The following is a 20,215-nucleotide window of genomic DNA, read 5'->3' on the forward strand; positions in this document are numbered from 1 at the left end:
TATCATCCAGACTGCTCTCGAAAAATCTGAAAGTTAGAATTTATAAAACAGTTATATTACCGGTTGTTCTGTATGGTTGTGAAACTTGGACTCTCACTTTGAGAGAGGAACATAGGTTAAGAGTGTTTGAGAATAAGGTGCTTAGGAAAATATTTGGGGCTAAGAGGGATGAAGTTACAGGAGAATGGAGAAAGTTACACAACACAGAACTGCACGCATTGTATTCTTCACCTGACATAATTAGGAACATTAAATCCAGACGTTTGAGATGGGCAGGGCATGTACAGTATGTGCGAATCCAGAAATGCATATAGAGTGTTAGTTGGGAGGCCGGAGGGAAAAAGACCTTTAGGGAGGCCGAGACGTAGATGGAAAGATAATATTAAAATGGATTTAAGGGAGGTGGGATATGATAGAGAATGGATTAATTTTGCTCAGGGTAGGGACGAATGGCGGGCTTATGTGAGGGCGGCACTGAGCCTCCAGGTTCCTTAAAAGGCAGTAAGTAAGTACGGTAAGTATAATTTAAAACAATCCCTCTCTTTTTTTCTCTCGTACAGAAAGGTTTAATAGTTTATATTACATGTCTAAGAACAATATGTGTAGACAAGGTCAGATAAGCCAAGAACAATTACAAAGAAACTATACGAACAAAAAATTCTTCATCGCATATACTGTACATCAGCATTTCTCAAACGTTTTTGAAGTGGGGACCACTTTTTTAAGTCAGAACAGTTCCACGGACCACCTTACTCTTGTTCCCTTCGAAAGCAAATTTATCATTTTTGTAGCATATTTTAATACCAGTATACTTATATTTTAAGACGGAATTAATTAATTATAATACTTTTCTAATTATATTTTTTGTAGCCAATCACAAGTAACTTATAACAAATTCTGTGCATTGTTGATTCATCGCTTGCTTGTTAGCTGTTTGAAATCCTTCTTATGTGGTACACACAGCAGTTTTCCATGTCTCTGTTAACTACTGCCTATTATAAATACTGGAAAACTGGCTTCGATCCGGATCTTTGAAAAGAAAGGAACATGCTGATACTATTGATTTAGGCAGTGCTAATAGTTCAGAAGCTGAGTGTGAAGAAATATAGTATTATCAGTTAGAGTGCCATTAAAGAAATATCTAGTCCTAGTGGTAGCTATTCAAAGAAAAAATAATTTCGTAAATATGACTTGATACTTGAATTTACTTGGTGTGGCAATGAGAGTGAACTAAAACCTTGGTGCGTTGTTTGTTACGAAGTGCTTTCGAACGAGTGTATGAAATTCGAGAAATTGAAATGGCACTTAGAGACAAAACACGCAAGTGTAAAAAGTAAACCTGTCGGATTTTAAAATAGGCAGAGTCTAAAATTTCTTATATCATCATCTGGAAGAACAAATAAAAAAATTAATGCAGAAACATACCTGATTTACAACAAGTAAAGATGCAATTTGGCACGTTCTATTATTGGTGTACGACGTACTGTACGTTCCCCATTTCAATGTGCATAATGGGTGTCGGCAAAACTATTAAGAAAGTCAATACATGAAAAGGTTCGGTACTTTGGTCCTCTGTTATGAATTCGGGTGGTCTCTGGCTGGGATACAGGCGTGGCACCAGAAATTTCATGAAATATCAGTACTGGGAGAAAAAGTGAAAGGCGATTACCGTGTGTCATTTCCAAACTCAGAGATTTTCAGCTATAGTGTGATATGCAATTCCTTTGAATTTTATTTTTTCTTCCGTCTTTTTTGAAGGATCACAAGGGCAGAACTCGAAGACCACAAGTGATCCACGGTCCATAGTTTGAGAAATGCTGGCTTTAGGGAATCTTTACTCAGAGGAAATCTGAAGTACAGGGACATCACTTTATTTTTACCAACATTTTTAACATTAACCTGGCTATACTCGGAAACACTGTTACCCCCTTCCATTACAGGAGTTTGGTGTTACTAGTGCAATATGTGAACAAATCATTTTACTAGCTATAGGAGGAGAGTAAAGTAATGTATCCATTTATGTTATAGAGAAATGCGATATTACGATTTTCAGTTTGTTTATTACTTTTAAGGTATTTTATCAAAATACAGTAGAGTAGTAACAGTTTTTTTTCACAAACTCAACTCTTCAGGCAGTTGTATTCAATATATAATGGCTACTTTATTCAGCATATTACCGTACTTTCGGTAACTCTTATCTTCACTTCTGCTCAGTCCACACAGATAAAGTTATTCAGTCATGCTACACACCGTACCTGTGCGAAATAAGCAGGGGCAGGTGTTTATGGAGATTACGAAAATCACGACATAATAAATATACAATAGATTTTTACTAATCTTTACGAATTAAGTGATTCTGATTAATAATATGCGGATAAAATAATCACGACAAATCGCGAAATAGAGTTCTAATTGCGAAATATGAACACATTCGCGAATTATTATTATTGTGTCGTTTTATAGCGAATTTCATATTCTGAGTTCTTTTTTCGGACTATTTTTTCTTTTGAATTTGTTATAATATCGAAGTAGGCTACATTGCATGGTATTCCAGGTATTCTGATTACATTAGTGAACAAAAAAGACTGAGAATTCAACATTTCACTAATAATTTGAAAGTGTTAATTTGAGGGCTGCAAGTTTTTTTTTTTTTTTTTTTTGTGTTTAATGCATGTGTGTTAAATACAGTCTCAATTCAACAAATATTGTCTATTGGCCATACCGCACCTTTACCAGAATCCAACGAACCTTTAATATTAATTATTTGGAAAGTAATATTCATACTGAGTTAATACTCCAATTTCAAAATAATTGTATTTTTCAAAATTTCCATTAATATCCGCCAAGAGTACAAATCAATCTCCAACAATCTCCGCCGACACCAATATTAAAAAAACAGAAATGATAAAGTTAATCTCCATAAATACCTGCCCCTGGAAATAAGCTTCAATAATATAGGCTCCTTCTTCTATAGAAAACGCAACCATATTTCTGAAACACACTATACGGAATAGAAATTAAAGATTAACTAATCAGTGAAATGTAACATTCCTTCCTTCTTTATCTTTACATCCGTGTGCATTGCTGCAATTAAAAGCAGCACTCAAACGAACATACTTATTCAGCTTAACCAAACAAATGGCCGCCCGTCGGCTGTTCAATTTGGGAGCATAACATATCGCCAGTGAGTAGTCTAGCACAATAATAAGCACGGTGTTGTGTGGAAAAGCATGACAAAATATTACGGTTGGGCAAGGTGAAGTGCTGTTCTGCGCATGAGCAGACACTACTAGCCGTGCTGAATTGGGAATCAGCACGTTGGAAATGTTTGAGAGAAAGGATGGATTCCATTGAGTCTGTAACACTAAATTATCAAAAATAGTGAACGATTATAGCACTAAGTAGAATTTGTATTGTGTGTGAGTTGTTTTAAATACCATTTCGACGATAATTTTATGGCGTGCTGCAGTACGTTATTACGTAGGGAGCGCCGTCACCGGTAGACGTAGATTTCTGTGTTGGCGGTCATTCAAGTTGTATTCAGCCTCACCACCTGCGAAGGTAGACTGCCAGCAGTACTTGTACAGACCTCAATGAGCGATGGTTCTGAGCTCGTTTCCTGGAAATACAGTCGAAGGTGAAAGAACAATTAAAAACTATTGTAATTAGCTAGGATTTTGGAGACAAAACATTTCTAAAAATAATTACTTTTTAGACAGTCATTTCATAATGACAACTTTTCAATCCCCATTTTAGTATCGAAAGTCACTGATTTCCGCATCCATAAATTAGCGTGCTTAGAAGTAAATTTCCGTTCCTGAAAGTACTTTTAAACACGCTAATTAGAAATACTGAAAACATAAATTCCTACTATTTATTTATTATAAAAATATCCACAACACAATTATTTAAATCGGTAATTACAACATTTGGAGATTTCATACCTACCTTATTCTCTTACGAATCACTCATTTTCGTTCTATATTAAGTATTAAATTACATAATTCTGATTGTTGTCTTATACAGTGTAATTGTCCGGTCCGATTATTAAAGAGTCCTCTGAAGTTAAGTATTTAGGCATAATTTTCGATAATCATTTAAAATGGAACCAACACATTAATTACCTTTGTAATAAATTACGCAAAATAGTATATTATTTTGTTTTATTGAGGAATTACTTGTCAATAAGTTTATTACGCACAATATATTTAACTTCATTTCAATCGGTAATTATATATGGAATTATAGGATGGGGTAGCTCATTTAAATCCAATTTTAATCCACTTTATTTATTACAGAAGGAAATAATTAAAATATGTCTTCATAAACCTATTGATTTTCCATCTCAAAATTTGTTTTTAAACTTTAATGTACTTAACGTAAGACAAATTTATTATATTGTATTAATAAAATTCATACATAAAAATCGAAATAATTTTGAATTGTATTCTCATAGTTATGAAACAAAAGGTATGAATTCTTTAAGATTGTTTGAACCAAAATGCAACACTGTTACAGTATTTAATCATAGTAGTAATTTAGGCCCAAGAATATATAACAAATTTATATTTAAAATATCCTAATCTGGTCAATTCTAATAGTTCTAGTATTAAATTAAATAAGTTATGTATGGAGTTTATAAAAATTTAAAACTTGTAAATTTAAATTTATATAATTTATTGCATAGTAGACATACGACAAATTGTATTGTATTAATTTCAATTCAGGAATCCGACCCTGAGCACGAGTTCTCCTCTATAAGGGGCGAGCTAAAATTTTTATCTGTATATATTATATATTATGTTATAATTATTAGCAAAATAATAAATAAATGAATAAAATAAATAAATAAGTATATAAATAAATAAATAAATATTACAAATTACGTGACAAGCAGAAAACAACTTCCTAATAACCAGCAAAACAATCACGATGATCTACTACGAATACATACCCGAAGCCTGTGAAATCTCTCTCTTTCCATGCGAATGTAATACTCTTTCGTTTTTAACATCAGAAGTTCGCCATTGCGAGAGAACCAATCAATAATTTTATTCTCTTTCAAATATAAATACATCAGGGATTCTCGAGCGACTATCTATAAAATCTTGTATGAAACACATGCAAAACTAGCGTTTTAAGCACTTGCCGTGTTGTCCACCTCCCCTTCGTGTAGGTGAACAATCTTTATTTCTAGTGCTTAAAACGTTATTATTTCGCAACTTGTTGCATAAATAGCTATTTTAATGTACTGAAGAACATGTGATATTTCCATGCAGATATTCTGCGTCATCATACGATGAAAGAGTAATGGAACGGAAAAAAATTCTCTCCGGCGCTGGGATTTCAACCCGGGTTTTCAGCTCTGCGTGCTACGTGATTTAAGACGGCGCTTATTCCGTCGGATCCCGGCCAACAAGTCAATCATAACGAGTGCAACTCAGCACATGTGTGGACTTCAGTCCTGCATTCATAGACATCTATGACTTAGTGCAGAGGGCGGCCACTAGAGGGAACCCAAGAGTTGGAACTTAAACTGAGGCGATTCTGTCCGGTGCCGGGGTGGGTATCCGGTGTGGCTTAGTGGATAAAGCATCAGCACGTAGAGTTGAAAATCCGGGTTCAAATCCCGGCGCCGGAGAGAATATTTCTCCGTTCCATTACTCTTTCATCGTATGATATTATTATTATTATTTCTGATACCATTACCTTTTAAACACATTCACAAATATACATTTTGTAAACTTGTCTACATTACACTTTTCGTTGGCAATAAATAATTTTGCACAGCCTAATGTTGTTACATTTACGGTATAAGAGTAACTATTTTAACACTTTTGTTAATAGTAAATCAGTTTAAGTAATGGCTATTTTGCAACGCTGTTACAAGATGCGTACTCACCTTAGAGCTGAGCACCTCGGGGACAGGGTGTAAGGGCAGTCTCCTCGTGACTGCCATAAGTGCAGCAGGGAAGTGTGTTTCCGTCTGTTGGCAAGTGCTACTGAATTTACTGCGATGTAGCAATTTTTTCTGGAAATAAAATCGATTTCTTATTAAATAAAAAGAACAAATGGCGAAGGAATATTCTGTTCCTTTTACCTTAAGGATTTAGTGTGTGAAGTTACAGTTATTGAACACTCTACACATTTTCTTACCACCTTTTACAGTTGAGATGCAGCTCTTTGCTTGTTTCATTTTCTATGAACTGAAACAACCCAGAACTCACCACGAGGAGGTGGCTGCATGTCGAGTTCCGCCCTGCCCAACCCAACCTCCCTTCCATATATGGGCAGTGCGTTATTCTTTGTCAATTTCAAATAATCTTCATTCTCTTCCACTTGAATCAACATTTAGGTTTCCAATTCATATCTTTTCTCAACTTATAAAAGTTAGATTATTAAGATACTCCAGTACAATATAATCAATCAATGCATGTCAGTGCAACGAAATATATGAAGAAATGCTTGATGTCATTCTTTTTGTCTGTCGTAGACTATACGTTTTTTTTTCTTTTGTAGGACACTGCATATAGGTCTAGATGTATATACGATAGCAAAAATGTAAGACAACTTTCGGTACGATGGATGAATCGCTCATAGATAAGTTATAATAAATAAATATATTTGTATTTTTTAAACTGTTTTGCTAAAGAAGCAAGCACGAGTCTTGAGAAAAGTGGAAATATAATGTAAGAGGAATTGAAAAAAAAAAGGTTATGGTGTTAGCGATGTGGGTACTACTGTAGCCTATATACAAAGTTAAATTTTCCGCGGTTTCGTGAGCGAGTGTGCATAAAGATCGCGTTGTGTGCATTAATTATTTTCTCTACTGTTCTTAGTTATTGCTTTAATTATTAGGACTATTTTAAATAATTAAGATTAATATTTGTTGATAAAATCAGTGTGCTTTAGGGATTTGGGCTCTTTATAAACAAATTTGTCCGCGTAAAGAGGTTTTTCTTACATAATTCGCATTAAAAACTATTTGCGTAGTTGCATGTCACAACAAAGACTCTCGTCAATCGTAAATATTTCCATGCAGAAACAAAATGAGCAAAAAATTATAAAAAAAATCAGCCTTTCCACAACGATATTACTGACAAATTCGATGACATGAACAGAAGGATTCAACTTGTCTTCAAAATATTGGTACCGGTATGATTATTTATTACCGTTAATTTATATTATTATTATTATTATTATTAGTGTTATCACCATCAATGTCACGTATTTTAAATATACCGCTATTTAATATACATAAGCCTATACATGTTTTTTGTTATAAAATTAGAAGTCGACCTAACACTGCTTCACGCTCCTACGTCACGAGCAGCCACTTTGCACTACGTAGATGATGCAAAGACCTGAATATCTTTAATATTTGCTCTGATAGCCAGGCTACACAGGGTGTGCTAAGTGCGCGTCTGAATGAGAAGAACGTGATAATGCCGGTGAAATGAGTCCGGAGTCCAGCATTGAAAATTACCCAGCATTTGCTCATATTAGCTTGAAGGAAAACCCTGGAAAAAACCACATCAGGTAACTTTCCCCGACCGGCAATTGAATCCGGGCCACCTGGTTTCGCGACCAGACGCGCTAACCTTTACTCCACAGGTGTGGACGCTTTCCTTGATATGCTGGCAATTATTACATTTATATAATATATAATTTTACAGATTTGTTCTGTCTGTCCTAGAGGTGTACATTTTTACTACTGTAATAATTTCTCCTACATCCAAACATATTTTCGTTTCCTTTTAAAGTATGCTTCATGTTCTGTGGCATTTCCTATTACATTCTGTTGCCACTTTTCACCATTGTTCTTGTTACTCATTCAGATCATCATACAATACAATATCGTCCTCATCATAATAATATCAGGAGTTATTTTCACAGTCTGGTATATTGAGGCGATGGAGATCTCTTTCCATGCAGTTTTCGCTATTTGGCAATATGAATAGCCTAAGGCCACTGCTTGTCTTCTTGTTTTACGACTATCTTCCATCCAGAAGTCACTTGTCCTCTATTTCAAGTCACTTTTTCGTTACATATCATTGCAGTTTAGTCCCACTTCGGTTTTGTTGCACGTTTGATAAAGTCTTGTGAGTTTTCTGTTACAGCAGAAGAATCGACGTTTTTGATTGCAAACATAAAAATTCGAATGATTTTCCAGTGTTAGATGTTGTAACTTTCTTAAATAACTGAAATGATGCAAATTTTCAAAAACGAATATTCTGAAGTCTGTTTTTGTATTTAAAATTCGTACTTTGTTGTAGCATAACAGTTGTTGAATATGCAGACAATAGTAATATTTGTTATTTTAGAAATTACGATTTAATCCTACATTCTGGTGTTGCAATATCAAAGTATTAAGTTTCTTTGGCTACGGTGTAAGTCAAGAAATTATCAACTGTTTAATATTTCACCGTTGTATATATTGTGAAGTCTATGTCTCTGTTGAATACAATTTCAATTCTGTTTCTTATTTTAATTCCCGTTATTATGTTCATATATTTGTTCAGTACGTGTTCACAAATAATGTAGTGTCAAAGCAGGCAATCTTGGCAATAAATTATATAGGCATCATTCCAATGAACACGATGGGAACATTAAAATTATTTTAAATAAATTCACCATTTTGTGTTTGTTTACAAATGAACTGATCTGAATGCCAACTACCGGTATTGGAACACAGTTCTCATGTTCGACATTTGATAACACATAATCTGATATCAAGCAAACAGTCTTGAAAAGTAATTGCATAGCTATTAGTAGTGAAAACGATAGAGACAGCAAAAATTTGTGAAGTGAGTGCACATATATTCAATAGTTGATCACACATTCAATGAATTGAAAAAAAAAATTTTTTTTTTTTTTGAAAACAATTCACATATTCAATACTTGCAGACTAATAACACTGTACAACATGAAAAATTCCCTTTACATGAAAACATGTGTTTCTTGTATATTTATGGCTGGAAATAACGAATCTGTACTCTGTTTTTGCCTAAGATGAACCATTTTCCAAAAAATCCACAATTTAGTATTTTATGTATTTCCTCGAAGATATTGCTATGTTTCCTTAATTTAAATTATTTTTCGAATATCCTGCTTCTTCTATCAAACATTTTCAGTGCAGGGATAGATTTAGACACATTTAGAAATATATATCTACATCAGTCATTCACTGCCAGGTTGTGTTGATCATACCTTAATTCCAGCATTTTAAATGTAATTTTTTGTTTACTTTCAAATGTTTCCATTCTCCACGTCATACTGCTCATGGAAAGTGCTGTTTGTGGAGTGTTGTTACGTGTGAAGTACTAATGTTTTAAGGCCTAAGGACACAGTGAACTACATTCAATGCATTATGTGTCGTCAGTGTAAAAATAAGCCTGACTTATTTTGTTATGTGTGTGGCGAAGTTACATTCAAGACTCAACAATGTAGCTTGTCGCCATTGGTTAGAAAGGCATATGAATTGTACTTTGGATGCAGAGTTGGAGATCAGGATAAGTCTTGGGCTCCACATATATGCTGCAATTCATGCTCCAGGAATCTGAGAAAGTGGTTACAAGGAAAACTTAGCACAATGAAATTTGGTGTACCTATGGTTTGGCGCGAACCAAAAGACCACATAACGGATTGTTACTTTTGTTTAACAGATGTTTAGGGGTTCACGCCCAAATCCTAACACTCTATGCGGTATCCAAACATACCCTCCGCTATGCGACCAGTTTCTCATTCTGAAGACCTTCCTGTACCTACAGCTCCAGATAAATATACTCTTGATTCAGAGGAAGACACTTCAGATGCCCGATGCGGTCAAGATCCAGATTTTCAACCCTCTCCATCTATGACATGTGTACATCATGAAATAAAACAGGGAGAGCTTAACGATCTTGTGCGGGACTTAAAACTCTTTCAAACATATGCAGAATTACTGGGTTCTAGGCTGCAAGGTTGGAATCTGTTAGATAAAGATGTAAAAATTACTTCATTTAGAAGACGACAAAGCAATTTTGGGCACTATTTTGCGGAGAAAGAAGGCATTATTTATTGCTGTGATGTGAATGGGTTATTTCAGGCATTGGGACATGAACACATTGTAGGAGACTGGCGCCTGTTTATTGACTCTTCCAAACGTAGTCTAAAGGCAGTACTCCTCCATATAGGCAATGTTTTCCCCTCTGTTCCTATAGCATATAATGCTGTAAATACCAAGGAAACATATGAGGTAATGAGTGCTATATTGAAATTAATTGACTACTCTACATTCAAATGGCACATTTGTGGAGACTTAAAAGTTATTGGGATATTAACAGGCATGCAACAATGATACACTAAATTCTGCTGCTTCCTATGTAAATAGGATATTCGTGACAGAAAAAGTCACTACATCCGTAAACAGTGGCCTCCACGATAAAACTACATTCCTGGCACCAAAAACATATCTCATGAACCACTTGTGAATCTGCAATATGTCTTTCTTCCACCATTGCACATTAAACTTGGTTTAATAAAATTTTTGTAAAAGCGCTGGACAGAGAAGGGTTAGCCTTCTTGTATCTCAGAAACAAATTCAAAAGTTTAAGTGAGGTAAAGGTAAAAGTAGGGGTTTTTATTGGCCCACAAATTAAATCAGTCATGCACGACGAAGACTTTGAAAATAAACTATCAGAAGGAGGAAAAGCAGCCTGGCAGGTATTTAAATCAGTATGTTCAAGTTTCCTTGGAAACGAGAAAGCTGAAAACTATGAAGATCTTGTTCGTGACATGGTGAAATGCTTTCGTGTTATAGGCTGCAATATGTCTTTAAAACTACACTTTTTGGACTCACATCTAGATTTTTTCCCTCAAAACCTGGGTGCAGTTAGTGATGGGCATGGCAAAAGATTCCACCAGGACATTGCTATGTTTGAAAAGCGCTTCAGTGGACAATGGAATGGAAGTATGCTAGCTGAATATTGTTGGTCTACTATCAGGGACACTCCACCAGATGCCTACAAGCGGAAACGGCCAAAAAATCATTTTAGTGTATGTGTTTTCCGTAATGAGTGTCGCTGTTAATTTTCTCTCTGACCAATTTGTATAAATATGAAAAGCGGGTCTCCTAAAAAAACGGTACGTGATGGACCAATTTGGTTTTCAGATATGAATCAAGCACCGTTTGTTTATACAGAATCATATACTTTCATCTAAAGGGCAGACACAAAGTTCAAATTTGTTGTACAGTGTAATCTGATATGAAAGAAATAGCATTGAAAACAAAATACATATCCATTACTAGTTGAACTGATATAAAAGGAAACACATTTTGAAATAAATTCGCGTATTCAGTACTTCTTGAAAAATTTTTCAAAACAGTTCATATATTGATTATTTGCTAACAATTAGTCTGTCTGGAATGAAGCAAACATTTTTGAAAACAAATTATTATTTAAACTTTTACAGATTCCAAACAAAATTTTGAAATATATTGATATTATCACTCCTTGTTAAGAATTAACTGATCTGAAAGAAGGTTTTTTTTTAACAGTTCACATAATATTTCTTAACAAATAGTCTGAAGGAAACATTCTTGAAAACAAATTATTAGTTAAATAATGTTATATTATACTCCTAAATGCCAAACAAATTTTTAAATAAATTCACATTATCATGACTTGTTAAAAATTAACTGATTTATGAAAAAGTACTTTTCAAAAGAAATCATATATTCAATACTGGCTAACAATAATCTGATATGAAGCAACACTCTTGAAATGAAATTACACAACCATTATAATAAGAAGATATACAGATCAAACACTTTTTGATATAAATTAACATATTCTGATCTTATCTTATCTTAATCTGTATCTTTATCTTTATCTTTTTGTTTATCTTTATCCTTGTCCTTGTCCTCATCCTCATCCTCATCACTATCACTATCCTTATCCTTATCCGTATCCTTGTCCTTGTCCTCGTCGTCGTCCTCATCCTCGTCCTTATCACTATCCTTATCCTTATCCGTATCCTTATCACTATCCTTATCCTGATCCTTATCCTGATCCTTATCCTGATCCTTATCCTTGTCCTTCTCCTTGTCCTTGTCCTCATCTTCGTCCTTATCACTATCCTTATCCTTATCCGTATCACTATCCTTATCCGTATCCTTGTCCTTATCCTTATCCTAATCCTTATCCTTGTCCTGATCCTTGTCCGTATCCTTGTCCTTATCCTCATCTTTATCCTTATCCTTGTCCTCGTCCTCATCCTCGTCCTTATCACTATCCTTATCCTTATCCGTATCCTTATCACTAGCCTTATCCTTATCCTTAACCTTGTCCGTATCCTTGTCCTTATCCTTATCTTTATCCTTGTCCTTGTCCTCGTCCTCATCCTCGTCCTTATCACTATCCTTATCCTTATCACTAGCCTTAGCCTTATCCTTATCCTTATCCTTGTCCGTATCCTTGTCCTTATCATTATCTTTATCCTTATACTTGTCCTTGTCCTCGTCCTCATCCTCGTCCTTATCACTATCCTTATCCTTATCCTTATCCGTATCCTTATCACTAGCTTTATCCTTATCCTTATCCTTGTCCGTATCCTTGTCCTTATCCTTGTCCGTATCCTTGTCCTTATCCTTATCTTTATCCTTATCCTTGTCCTCGTCCTCATCCTCGTCCTTATCACTATCCTTATCCTTATCCGTATCCTTATCACTAGCTTTATCCTTATCCTTATCCTTATCACTAGCCATATCCTTATCCTTATACTTGTCCGTATCCTTGTCCGTATCCTTGTCCTTATCCTTATCTTTATCCTTATCCTTGTCCTTGTCCTCGTCCTCATCCTCGTCCTTATCACTATCCTTATCCTTATCCTTATCACTAGCTTTATCCTTATCCTTATCACTAGCCTTATCCTTATCCTTATCACTAGCCTTATCCTTATCCTTGTCCTTATCCTTGTCCGTATCCTTGTCATTATCCTTATCCTTGTCCTTGTCCTCGTCCTCATCCTCGTCCTTATCACTATCCTTATCACTATCCTTATCCATATCCGTATCCTTATCACTAGCTTTATCCTTATCCTTATCCTTATCCTTATCACTAGCCTTATCCTTATCCTTATCACTAGCCTTATCCTTATCCTCATCCTTATCCTTATCCTTGTCCTTGTCCTTATCTTTATCCTTGTCCTTGTCCTCATCCTCGTCCTTATCACTATCCTTATCCTTATCCGTATCCTTATCACTAGCCTTATCCTTATCCTTATCTTTATCCTTATCACTAGCCTTATCCTTATCCTTAACCTTATGCTTATTCTTATCCTTATCCTTGTCCTTATCTTTGTCCGTATCCTTGTCCTTATCCTTATCTTTATCCTTATCCTTGTCCTCGTCCTCATCCTCGTCCTTATCCTTATCCGTATCCTTATCACTAGCTTTATCCTTATCCTTATCACTAGCCTTATCCTTATCCTTATCACTAGCCTTATCCTTATCCTTATCCTTGTCCGTATCCTTGTCCTTATCCTTATCTTTATCCTTATCCTTGTCCTCGTCCTCATCCTCGTCCTTATCACTATCCTTATCCTTATCTGTATCCTTATCACTAGCTTTATCCTTATCCTTATCACTAGCCTTATCCTTACCCTTATCACTAGCCTTATCCTTATCCTTACCCTTATCACTAGCCTTATCCTTATCCTTATCCTTATCCTTATCCTTATTCTTGTCCTTGTCCTTATCTTTATCCTTATCCTTGTCCTTGACCTCGTCCTCATCCTCGTCCTTATCACTATCCTTATCCTTATCCGTATCCTTATCACTAGCTTTATCCTTATCCTTATCTTTATCCTTATCACTAGCCTTATCCTTATCCTTAACCTTATCCTTATACTTATCGTTATCCTTGTCCTTATCTTTGTCCGTATCCTTGTCCTTATCCTTATCTTTATCATTATTCTTGTCCTCATCCTCGTCCTTATCACTATCCTTATCCTTATCCGTATCCTTATCACTAGCTTTATCCTTATCCTTATCACTAGCCTTATCCTTATCCTTAGCCTTATCCTTATCCTTATCCTTATCTTTATCCTTATCCTTGTCCTCGTCCTCATCCTCGTCCTTATCACTATCCTTATCCTTATCCGTATCCTTATCACTAGCTTTATCCTTATCCTTATCTTTATCACTAGCCTTATCCTTATCCTTATCACTAGCCTTATCCTTATCCTTTTCCGTATCCTTGTCCTTATCCTTGTCCGTATCCTTGTCCTTATCCTTATCTTTATCCTTATCTTTGTCCTTGGCCTCGTCCTCATCCTCGTCCTTATCACTATCCTTATCACTATCCTTATCCTTATCACTAGCTTTATCCTTATCCTTATCATTATCCTTATCCTTATCACTAGCCTTATCCTTATCCTTATCACTGGCCTTATCCTTATCCTTGTCCGTATCCTTGTCCTTATCCTTGTCCGTATCCTTGTCCTTGTCCTCGTCCTCATCCTCGTCCTTATCACTATCCTTGTCCTTATCCGTATCCTTATCACTAGCTTTATCCTTATCCTTGTCCTGATCCTTGTCCTGATCCTTGTCCTGATCATTGTCCGTATCCTTATCTTTATCCTTATCCTTGTCCTCATCCTCGTCCTTATCACTATCCTTATCCTTATCACTAGCCTTATCCTTATCCTTGTCCGTATCCTTGTCCTTATCCTTGTCCTTGTCCTCGTCCTCATCCTCGTCCTTATCACTATCCTTATCACTATCCTTATCATTATCACTAGCCTTATCCTTATCCTTGTCCGTATCCTTGTCCTTATCCTTATCTTTATCCTTATAATTGTCCTTGTCCTCGTCCTCATCCTCGTCCTTATCACTATCCTTATGACTATCCTTATCCTTATCCGTATCCTTATCACTAGCTTTATCCTTATCCTTACCCTTATCCTTATCCTTATCACTAGCCTTATCCTTGTCATCCGTATCCTTGTCCTTATTCTTGTCCGTATCCTTGTCGTTATCCTTATCCTTGTCCTCATCCTCGTCCTTATCACTATCCTTATCCTTATCCGTATACTTATCACTAGCTTCATCCTTATCCTTATCACTAGCCTTATCCTTATCCTTGTCCGTATCCTTGTCCTTATCCTTGTCCGTATCCTTGTCCTTATCATTATCTTTATCCTTATCCTTGTCCTTGTCCTCGTCCTTATCCTCGTCCTTATCACTATCCTTATCCTTATCACTAGCTTTATCCTTATCCTTATCACTAGCCTTATCCTTATCCTCATCCTTATCACTAGCCTTATCCTTATCCTTGTCCGTATCCTTGTCCTTATCCTTGTCCGTATCTTTGTCCTTATCCTTATCTTTATCCTTGTCCTTGTCCTCGTCCTCATCCTCGTCCTTATCACTATCCTTATCCTTATCCTTATCCTTATCACTAGCCTTATCCTTATCCTTATCACTAGCCTTATCCTTATCCTTATCCTCATCCTTATCCTTACCCTTATCATTATCCTTGTCCTTGTCCTCATCCTCGTCCTTATCACTATCCTTATCCTTATCACTAGCTTTATCCTTATCCTGATCCTTATCTTTATCCTTATCACTAGCCTTATCCTTTTCCTTAACCTTATCCTTATCCGTATCCTTGTCCTTATCTTTGTCCGTATCCTTGTCCTTATCATTATCTTTATCCTTATCCTTATCCTTGTCCTTGTCCTCGTCCTCATCCTCGTCCTTATCACTATCTTTATCCTTCTCCGTATCCTTATCACTAGCTTTATCCTTATCCTTATCACTAGCATTATCCTCATCCTTGTCACTAGCCTTATCCTTATCCTTGTCCGTATCCTTGTCCGTATCCTTGTCCTTATCCTTATCTTTATCCTTATCCTTGTCCTCGTCCTCATCCTCGTCCTTATCACTATCCTTACCCTTATCCGTATCCTTATCACTAGCTTTATCCTTATCCTTATCACTAGCCTTATCCTTATCCTTAACACTAGCATTATCCTTATCCTTATCACTAGCCTTATCCTTATCCTTATCACTAGCCTTATCCTTATCCTTGTCCTTGTCTTTATCCTTATCCTTGTCCTTGTCCTCATCCTCGTCCTTATCACTATCCTTATCCTTATCCGTATCCTTATCACTAGCTTTATCCTTATCCTTATCTTTATCCTTATCACTAGCCTTATCCTTATCCTTAACCTTATCCTTGTCCTTGTCCGTATCCTTGTCCTTATCTTTGTCCGTATCCTTGTCCTTATCCTTATCTTTATCCTTATCCTTATCCTTGTCCCCATCCTCGTCCTTATCACTATCCTTATCACTATCCTTATCCTTATCCGTATCCTTATCACTAGCTTTATCCTTATCCTTATCACTAGACTTATCCTTATCCTTATCACTAGCCTTATCCTTATCCTTATCCTTATCCTTGTCCGTATCCTTGCCGTTATCCTTATGTTTATCCTTATCCTTGTCCTCGTCCTCATCCTCGTCCTTATCACTATCCTTATCCTTATCCGTATCCTTATCACTAGCTTTATCCTTATCCTTATCACTAGCCTTATCCTTATCACTAGCCTTATCCTTATCCTTGTCCGTATCCTTGTCCTTATCCTTGTCCGTATCCTTGTCCTTATCCTTATCTTTATCCTTATCCTTATCACTATCCTTATCCTTATCCGTATCCTTATCACTAGCTTTATCCTTATCATTATCCTTATCACTAGCCTTATCCTTATCCTTATCCTTAACCTTATCACTAGCCTTATCCTTATCCTTGTCCGTATCCTTGTCCTTATCCTTGTCCGTATCCTTGTCCTTATCCTTATCTTTATCTTTATCCTTGTCCTTGTCCTCGTCCTCGTCCTCGTCCTCGTCCTCGTCCTCGTCCTCGTCCTTATCCTTATCCTTGTCCTTGTCCTTAGTATTGAATCTATGATTTCTTTTGAAAAAGACTTTTTTTCAAATCAGTTAATTCTTAACAAGTAGGGTGGTAATGTGAATATATTTCAAAGTTTTCTGGGCATTTACGCATATAATGTAACAATTTAACTAATAATTTGTTTTGAAGAATGTTGCCTTCATGCCAGATCAGATCCTGATCCTGATCCTGATCTGAACTGATCTGATTTACTTACGCTTACTCTTACGTTTACGCTTAAGCTTAAGCTTACGCCTAAAAAAGCGGCAAACCCCAGAACATATATATACGAATTGGGACCAGCAACCATTCTTCGTTGTGCTCTCCTCATCTGCTTCTTCTACTGCTGATAGCTTGATGGATAGTGCTGACATGGGTTCTAGCATGTGTTCTGCCATGGGAGGTTGCATGGAATCAGGCATGTGATCAGCTGGGATGGGAACAGGCATGTGATCAGTCATGGGCTCTGGCTTGTGATCTGGGATGACAGTTGGGATGGAATCTGACATGTTATCTGGGATGACTGGTGGGGTGGAGTCGGGCATGGTATCTGGAATTTGATCTTGGATGACATGTGGGGCGGAATCTGTCATGGGATCTGGCATGTGACTTGGGATGACTGGTGGGGTGGAATCTGGGATGTGATGTGGGATGGGAACTGGCATTGAAGTTGCAATGTGATCTGGCATGCGTATTTCCCATGGTGATATGATAGTTGGCATGGATTCTGATTCCATCATGGCATCTTGCATGTCTGTGATGCTAGGCATTGGCTCTGCAAGAAATAAAATAAACTTGATCGTTAAGCATGTTCGTTGCATTCACAGGCTTTCAGTGAATGGCGTATTAATAGGGCTAGGATTCATATGGAGATGCATATTTTTACTGTCCATTTGCAAGTCATGAAAAATCATTTTATAGAATCCAAGATCTACTAATCTGTGAAGCGAGGAAGTAATAAAAATTGGGATGAGAATTACTTCAGTAAGAGTAATTATATTTAAACATTACACACAATGAAGCAACAGGTCTCGACCCGCCCGCTCGTTGCTGCAGCAGCGACTGATATTTTCTATCCTTATCTGTTGTCTCTGTCTTCCACGTCTTGTGCACCGTGTGACAACGTCATACTGCTACTATACCTGGTAAGGTTTATATTGTCTCAGTAGCAATAAAACCAAGTCTCTTCAAATGGGGGTGGAGATTATAGGAGGGTTGTAAATTTTCAGGATTCCTTTCAAAACCTTGTTATTGTACAGGCAACCGGAAGTCAGTTTCTTGAAAGACAAGCTCAGTGACGGAACTATACAGTACGAAGAGAGATAATTTGTTACTTTATTTTGCGCTACAGAATGTATCAACTAGTCCCTTCCACCACTGGCATCGCTTCACTCTCCCCATCGCAGTATCAACACAGACGAGGTAAGACATATCTCCTTTCTCTCTCTGTTCACTGTGAGACAAGATTCATCACACAGGCTTTAACACTCGATTGGCTTAGGTCATATGCCTTCTTATTCTGAAACCGCTTTAGTGAAGTAGTTTGTGTGGGATGTGCCAAGGTAAGGGGCATAGATATGAGCATTACGACGAAGTGAAGTGAAACGACTAGAAACATTTGAAATGTGAATATGGAGAAGAATGGAGAGTGTGAAATGTACTGACAATGACTGGGTGAAGGAAGAATAGTGCTGAAACTGATCAGGAAAGGAAAAAGGAATTGGCTGGGTCACTGGCTGAGAAGAAACTGCTTACTGAAGGATGTACTGAAAGCAGTGGTGAACAGTAGAAAATTTTGATTAAAGTATGGTTTATTTAACGACGCTCGCAACTGCAGAGGTTATATCAGCGCCGCCGGTGTGACGGAATTTTGTTCCGCAGGAGTTCTTTTACATACCAGTAAATGTACTGACATGAGTCTGTCGCATTTAAACACACTTAAATGCCATCGACCTCGGCCGGGATGGAACTCGCAACCTCGAGCATAGAAAGCCAGCGCTACACCAACTACGCTACTGAGGGCGATCAGTTGATATATAACATTAAGATATAGGTTATGGATCATATGCAGAGACTCAGAGAAGAGCGGAAAATAGGGAAGATTGGAGAATGTTAGATTTGCAGTGAAGTGTCTGTCCTAGGACATTTGTGAAGATGTGTACACCGCGCACCTCTTAGCTTTAGCTTTACAAACCACTCACTATTGCTGGTGTAGTGTGGATTTGTACGAAACCGGTCTTTCACCTCGCATCCGTCGTTTCTTCAAAAACAAGCTTTGATAGACTTGATGGAACGCTCTCACATTTCAGTGCACTGCACTGATTTCTGTCTGAGATTTAGACTCAAACATAAGCGCAGCTTAAATGATACTGACTAAACCTACCCAGTAATCATCAACCATTTTGAATTGTGAATATTTTTAATAAAATAAATAAGCTATTTCATTCATGTGGAATAAAAAATTGAGGGAGGACTACCCTATTAAAAGAGGAAAACGAAGTATCTTAGTAACGTGCTTAATAGTGTATTTTCTACTTATAATATATTTATTTTTTTTAAATTGTGTTTTTGAATAATAAACAAAGGTTCATTGTAGTGTATGCGATATTAGCACTCAAAGGAAAAGGAGTATTGGTAGACGATTGCAAAATAATTGGAGATGGCTTTCAAACCTTCAAGCATAATATTCACGGGCGAGTTCAAAAGGGAAGCAACTCAAAATTTAAAGTTTTGAGAAAACTGAAATTCAAAACTTCATGTTGCTGTGGAAATCCAATTAGCAAAACATGATTTCAGTTTGGATTAATTGCAACCCGTGCATACTCAGAATTTTTTTAAATGGGGGAGGCGTTATTAAAATTGTTTACAATTTGCATATCGGTATTTATATTTTGTGTATTATTATTATTATTATATGAATTGGACGACTGCACAGTGGGACGGATTGCGATTCTAGCCGGAACAAAATCTAATATTGATAAATTCCTTTCGAATCGTTGAAAATAGCAAAATGAACGTAAATTATTATGACGTTTGATTAAATATTTGTATGAGAATTATTATTTTAGTATAGAATGCCTAATTATTAAAAAAGAATTGCACAGTAATAGAAATTGCATACAACTAATGCAAATAAAAAATTAAAATAAACCGAAATTTTTTTACAGACTGCTATGAAGAGAAAAGTAATATATGTAGTAAATTTTATGACTCCTGTTTAGAAATCTGAAGCATCTGTTGTACCTCCAGAAGTGTCGGATCCGCTAGCGCTACTGTCG

General features: G+C 36.4%; 1 long non-coding RNA gene across 11 annotated transcripts in view; it reads left to right on the top strand.

Moving 5' to 3' along the window:
- The window catches only part of LOC138701336 (uncharacterized), a 208,919-nt gene that overhangs the window by 45,443 nt on the left and 143,261 nt on the right, over positions 1-20,215 (top strand). The gene's annotated exons all lie outside the window — the stretch shown is intronic.

The sequence above is a fragment of the Periplaneta americana genome, chromosome 6 (genome assembly GCF_040183065.1).
Source record: "Periplaneta americana isolate PAMFEO1 chromosome 6, P.americana_PAMFEO1_priV1, whole genome shotgun sequence".
In the NCBI taxonomy this organism is placed as follows: domain Eukaryota; kingdom Metazoa; phylum Arthropoda; class Insecta; order Blattodea; family Blattidae; genus Periplaneta; species Periplaneta americana.